General features: G+C 43.4%; 1 protein-coding gene across 2 annotated transcripts in view; it reads left to right on the top strand.

Annotated features, from left to right (window-relative positions):
- SHISAL1 (shisa like 1) overlaps positions 1–6539 on the top strand; it is a 113620-nt gene that overhangs the window by 5519 nt on the left and 101562 nt on the right. The gene's annotated exons all lie outside the window — the stretch shown is intronic.

Here is a 6539-nt window from a genome sequence, read left to right as displayed (position 1 = left end):
TGTGTGTGTGTGTGTGTGTGTGTGTGTGTGTGTGTGTGTGTGTGTGTAACTCATACACTAATCATGTAATATTGTTCTCCTTCTCTGGGTGGTACTTTTTCCCTACTTCACTTTCATTTAGGCAGAGACCCTAGGATCTCTTCTACAATTGGGAATCTTTCCCCAGTGCCAAGCAAAGAGTTTCACACACAGTAGGCACTTAATAAGTGTTTGAGTTGACTTGTACTATGCTGTATCATCGAAAGTCCACAACAGCTGGAATCAAAAACCCTGATTCTAGTTTGGGTTCTGGGCATTCACTAGCTTAGCTGTGTGGCCTTGAGCAAATATTTGCTTCTCTGAATTTCAGTTTCCTCCTCTAAAATGAGGAGGCAGGGGCAAGTAGGTGGCACAGTGAATAGAGCACCAGTTCTCGAGTCAGGAGGACCTGAGTTCAAATCCAGCCTCAGACACTTGACACTAGCTGTGTGACCTTGGGCAAGTCACTTAACTCTGACTGCCTTGCCTCCCCCCTCCAAAAAATAAAATAAAATGAAGGGGGTGACAGCTGGAGTAGAGAATCCCTATGTTTAGATTTAATTGAATGTAGTCTCTGTCCTCAGTGAGTTTTCATTTGACAATGGATGAAAGACATTTGTGGGGCAGGGCACTAAGAAGAAAATAAGAAATGGGGACTCTATCTAATTCGTCCTTAGCCTCCTAGCCTTTCCTGCTTCCCAATCCCACATCCACTTCATCTCCATCTAAGTTTGTAACCTAATACCTCTGGAGCTCAGAAATAAATTCAAAAACAATCTCCCAGCTCAAATCTCAGCCCCCCACTTACTAGTTGAATGATTATAGCAATGACAACAATAAAAATAATAGCTAGCATTTATATAAGGCTTTAAGACTTGAGAAACGCTTGACATATTTATGTCATTTTATCCCTCTAACGGCCCTGGGAGATAAACGTTGTTATTACCACTCTCATTTTACAGATGGGGAAACTGAGGCAGGTAGAGTTTCTTTTAAGTGTCTTACCAAAGCTCATATAGCTAGTAAGTATCTGAGGCCAGATGTGAACTGAGGGCTTCTCAAGTTCAGGTGCCATTCTCTACCCACTGTAAGATAAAGGGCTTGCACTAGATTATCTCTCAGGCCCCTTTCAGCCCTAAATCCTCTGTTGAGGTCCTTCAGGCCCTGAGATGTGACTGAACCTAATACAATAAATCACTTTCCACAAGGAATTAATGGATTCGGCTTGGCACCAGGGGGAAGAATGAGTGACAATGGCAGGGAGACATCCCTAAGCTCAGTCTGGGGGAAGGGCTTCTTGACAAAGGAACTTGGAATGCCCAGACCCAATGCTCAGCTGAGCTTGTCAGGGTCCCCCTGCCCGGAGCTTAGTTTGGTCTTATAGGAAAAGGAAGAAAAAGCAGATGAGGAAGAGAGGACCCTGGAAGGTCCTAGATCTGGAGACTGAGGATGGGAATCAGAATCAGAAAAGAGAAAGAGGGATGGGGGGGGTCCCACATACGAACTTTCCTTCATGTTTCTCAGGGGCCCATATATAGAAAAGGACTGGGTGAGTGCTTGGTCCCAGGAAGTAGGAGAAGCAGAAGCAGTAGAAATTGAAAAGAGATAGGGCATGCCTTAAAATAAGGATAAAACCACCCATCCATTAGATTGTAGGATTGGAGATTCAGAGCTGGAAATGACCTTAGAAGTCCTTGAGTCTAATCCGTTCATTTTACAGGAAAACTGAGGCTCAGAAGTCATGTCATACCCAGGGTCATATAGTTAGTAAATACAGGCATCAGGATTTGAACCCGGGTCTTTCTGACTCTAAAGTCAGTGACCATTCCATTATTTTGTGCTCTCTCTGGCTCACAGTAAACAGGCTGCCTCTTGAGGTAATGAAAGTCTTATCGCTGGCAGTTTTCAAGGAAAGGCAGGGAAGTGGAGAGTGTATTTCTGGTCAGGTATGAGTTGGGCTCTGCTTTCAAGGTCCTTTCCATCTCAGGGATTCAGTGATGCTCAGGACTGGCTGCAGCTCTCTCTGCAATCTGACGAAAATAACAAGGTGGGTTACAGATGGATTTTACTCTTGCTTTCAATTTTGGCCAATATTGAAGAAAGTGTGATGTTATTTTGGGCGCATCATGGGACTCACACTTCAAGGCTGGAGAAAGAGAGAAATACTTTCAAAGCCCCATTTTCGGATGCAGCCCTTTTGCAGGGAGAGCAGACTTTTGACCCTCCACTCAGCGCCACCTGTCCTCACCACCAACAGCCAGCTCCTTTGCTTTCTAAGTGCTGAACAGTCAGATGTGATGGCATTGGACTCTAAATGATCACGGTTTGTCTCATTTTTCAGAGATGTGTGAATAATTTTTCCCAAGTCCTCTTAAGAGCTCCAGGACTTAATTCAGTGTTAAATGAGTGTAATTTAGGAAACTCACAAATTATTTGTTAATTTCTGGAAGGCAGTTTTCACATCTGCCAAAGGAGGTGCAGACATATGGATCGCGAGGAGTTCCTATGTATTTAAGATGGGGGAGAGGAAGGGGGAGCCATTGAAAAGACAGGAGATTTAAGAAAGAAAAAGAAAAATCTTTATTCAAATTCAACATGAACAGAAGAGGGACAAAAAACCCACCTGCATGGGGTAGTGAGGTGGGCTCCCAGGAGGAAGAAACAGGCTCAAATCCCTGTTCCCACATGTACTATGTAATGAGGAACATGTCCATAAGGACCATGGATCTAGGACTGGGGCGGGGGGGGGGGGAGGGCGGAGGGGGGACCTTGGAGGCCAACTGGTTGAACATGCTCATTTAACAACAAAGAGAACTGAAGTCCAAAGAGGTTTTGATTTCCTTGAGCTCACACAGGTAGTGGACTACCTCAGTTTCCTCATTTGTAAAAATGCCTGGATAGACACACTTCCCAGGAAGGTTATGAGGATCAGATTAGATGTAGGTAAAGTGCTTTGTAAGCTCTAAGGCACTATAAAATGTCAGATCTTACTATAATCATCATTGCTGTTAGGGATTTGTTGGACAGATAGGGACAAATATTTGGACTATTTTATGTGGTGAAGACTTATAGGTCTTTGGCAACAACTTCACTCTCATATATCCCTGCATCTCAAAATGCAGTTTTTGAGGAACCTAATAAAATATACATATATCCACCAGACTTATAACTTGCTGGAGTCTCTCCAGGCAGGTTTGTAGCCCTCCCCCTCCCCCCAGCAACAATGTGCCATTGAGACACAATCTGGTGTGTCTATTGGAAGTCTGAAGATGAAGCTTGGAATCGCTGCTCTGACACCAACTCTCTACGAACCCGGGCAAATCAGTGTCTCTATAAACCTCACCAGTAAAATGAGGCAGGGTTGGGCATGGTGGTCTCTGGGGTCTCCTCTTTGATCTGATTATCTCTATATTTCAACCTTCATCTGTACAATGGGGGTGACAGTTGTAAGAATCAGATGATTCAGAGAAAGGGAAAGTTGGAACCCATGGTCTAAAATTCTGCAGTGGGGAGCTAACCCAGGAGAGATGGGAGGTTGTCAAGAATATTCTGAAGATCCAAAGAAACACAGTTCCATTTAAGGAGGAAAAAGGGAGGGAATAAGAGACTTTCTCAATGCTCTCAGGGAGTTCAAGGCTCCAGGCCCAGAAAAACTACATCTCTGCTTCCAGTACACTAAAAAAACTAATACCCCTGATTGCCAGCTCCTTCTCAATGATCTTTTAAACATTTAGAGGACAGGAGAGCTCTAGGGATAGAGACAAATGTCCCTTTTTTTCAAGAAATGGAAGATGGAGAAAGACAACTACAAGCCAGTTTGCTTCTCTCGCATCCCTGGCAAAATTCTAGCACGTTTTATCATAGGGGTGGTTTGTGAGTATTTAGAAAAGGCAGTAGTGATGTCTAGGAGCCAGCATGGCATCATTAAGACCAAGTCACAGTAGACTGGGCTCATTTAATTTTTGATGGGCTTACCAAATTGGTAAATCAAGGCAGACCACTAACAGAATACACCTGGGTTTGCACAAAACATTTCACAAAGGCCCCCATGGTATCCTTGTGGACAAGACAAATAAATCTGGGTTAGTTGATAACACAGATGAAACTGAGTGAATGAACTCAAAATGTGGATTAGTGGATACTTAGATGACACAGTGGATAGAATGCCAGAGTTCCTGGAGCGGGAAGATTCAAAAGAGTCAGACACAACTGAACAGTAACGACGAATTAATGTCAACTTTGGTGGGGGAGGGAGGAGTTCAATGGAGAATACCCTGAGGATCCCTCCTTGGCTTTGTGCCATTTAATATTTTCAATTAAAAATACAGAAGACAGGGGCGGCTAGAGAGCCGGCCCTGGAATCAGGAGGACCTGAGTTCAAATCTGGCCTCAGACACTTAACACTTACTGTGTGACCTTGGGCAAGTCAGTTAACCTTCCCCCTCCAAAAAAGAGCTAAATAAATGAATGAATGGATAGATAGCTAGATAAGTAGATAAATTAAGAAAGAAAAGAAAGGAAAGAAGAAAGGAAGAAAGGAAGAAAGGAAGAAAGAAAGAAAGAAAGAAAGAAAGAAAGAAAGAAAGAAAGAAAGAAAGAAGGAAAGAAGGAAAGAAGGAAAGAAAGAAAGAAAGAAAGAAAGAAAGAAAGAAAAAGAAAACATCAAGCATAAAGAATACATAGGGCTGAGATGCATCGTTAACACACTGGATGACCAAGTCAAGATCGAGTAACATCTTGATGGGTTAGAAACCACAGGGCTACATCTAAAGAGATGGAACCTTAAAGGCATAAATATTCATTCCTCATGTTGGATTTAAGAAAATCAGTCTTACAGTGGCAGAGTAGATGAGGGGCAATTGAAAAACAGTTCCTCTGAGAAGACTGGTGGAGTTTCCTGCCTGAACGTTCCATAGGAGTCAATTGTATGAGAGGAAGCCAATATAATAATAATATAATGATATAAATGTACTCTTAGGTCACATTAAAGGCTTTGTGAGTGGAAAGAGGAAGACACTTGCTTGGTGCTATTCTGTCCTGTTCAGACACAGCTGGAGAATAAGGACACATTTGAGAAAGGATGTCCACAAACAGGAGAGAGTCCAGAGAGAGAGAGAACCAACATGGCCAGGAGACTATGCCACACAGAGACAAGCATGGGGATAAGGACTAGACCGGTGATGTCACTGGTTTGGGAAACTCCATCTACCAATGCAGGTGGGCACTTCCTCTGCAACTTAGGCTAGGCTGGGAGAGTTACCAGGAGCACTGAGAGCCTGAGTGATTTGCCCAGGGTCACCCAGCCAGTCAGCATATATGGAACAAGTGTGAGACCACTGGTCTCTCTACCGTGCCATACTGCCTCTGTGCCCTGTAGGTACCAATGGAAATAGTTAACCTGCAAAAGACTTAGAGATGGCTATGATAAACCCGTGAAAGCAAGAGGGATTGATCTTGTTTTCCTTGGACCTAGAGCAAGGAACAATATGGGAAGAGGATGGAGCAGAGAGGGGAGATATTGACTCCATAAGGTCAGCTTCCTGTCCAAAGGTGGAACACACTACCACGGTAGGGAGTGAGGTGGCCATCTCTGTAGGTCCTCACACAGAAGCTAGAGGACCATTACTTGGAGATTTTGCAGAGGGGATTCCTGTTCCTATTCCAATTCTGAGATTCTGTGAAGTGGTCTTATTTAGCCAGAGCAAAGGAAATGTGAAACGGAGAGGTAGGTTGTATGGGTGAAAGAAGCCTGATTTTGAACTCCAAAGATCTGACTTCGAATTCCGACTCTACTTGTCAATGGTGTGGCTTTGCTCAAGTCACTTCACTCCCTGGGTCTCCTCTCTACAATTAGGAGGAGACTCGAAGATATCTCAGGTCCTTTCTAGCTCTAGAGTCTATGAATACACTCTTCCTCTACCCCTAGTTATCCCTTCAACAATCTGCTCCTTCTTCCAAATTGCCTCATAAACTTTAATGACAGTACCATCTTCCCTCTCACCCAAATTCACAACTGCAGACTCATTCTTGGCTCTTCCATCTCCCTCCACCTCCCAGATCAAACACTTGGCAAGGAGTGGCAGTCAGGGAAGGAGGAGGTTGGATTTGATAACTGCCAGGGCAGCCCTAAATCTGGTGATCCTAAATCTATGAATATTTAATCTCCCTTCATGACATTTCTCATGTCTATCTCTTCCCCATCCCCACAGCCATCACCTTTGCTCAGACTCTTATCATTTCTCCCTTTGACTATTTAATTAGCCTCATAATTGGTCTCCCTGTTTCCATTATCTTTCCTTAAGAGTTTGTCCTTCATACTGTTTAATAATCTTCCTAAAGCATAGATCAGACCTTGACATTCTGCTACTCAAAAACCTTTGGTGGCTTCCTACCTTCTATAGAATAAAAAACATAAACACTCCTTAGCCTGACACTTAGGACCTTCCACAATCTAGCTTCAACCTACCTTACAGCTTTATTCCATATTATTCTCCTTCATTCTACATTCCAGCCTAACAGTT

Source organism: Petaurus breviceps, unplaced genomic scaffold (genome assembly GCF_028583685.1).
Source record: "Petaurus breviceps papuanus isolate PSGF00001 unplaced genomic scaffold, PetGlider_PUasm1.0 558, whole genome shotgun sequence".
NCBI classification, from domain to species: domain Eukaryota; kingdom Metazoa; phylum Chordata; class Mammalia; order Diprotodontia; family Petauridae; genus Petaurus; species Petaurus breviceps.
Note: the sequence above shows the minus strand (reverse complement) of the source record. Positions and strands in the feature narration are given on the sequence as shown.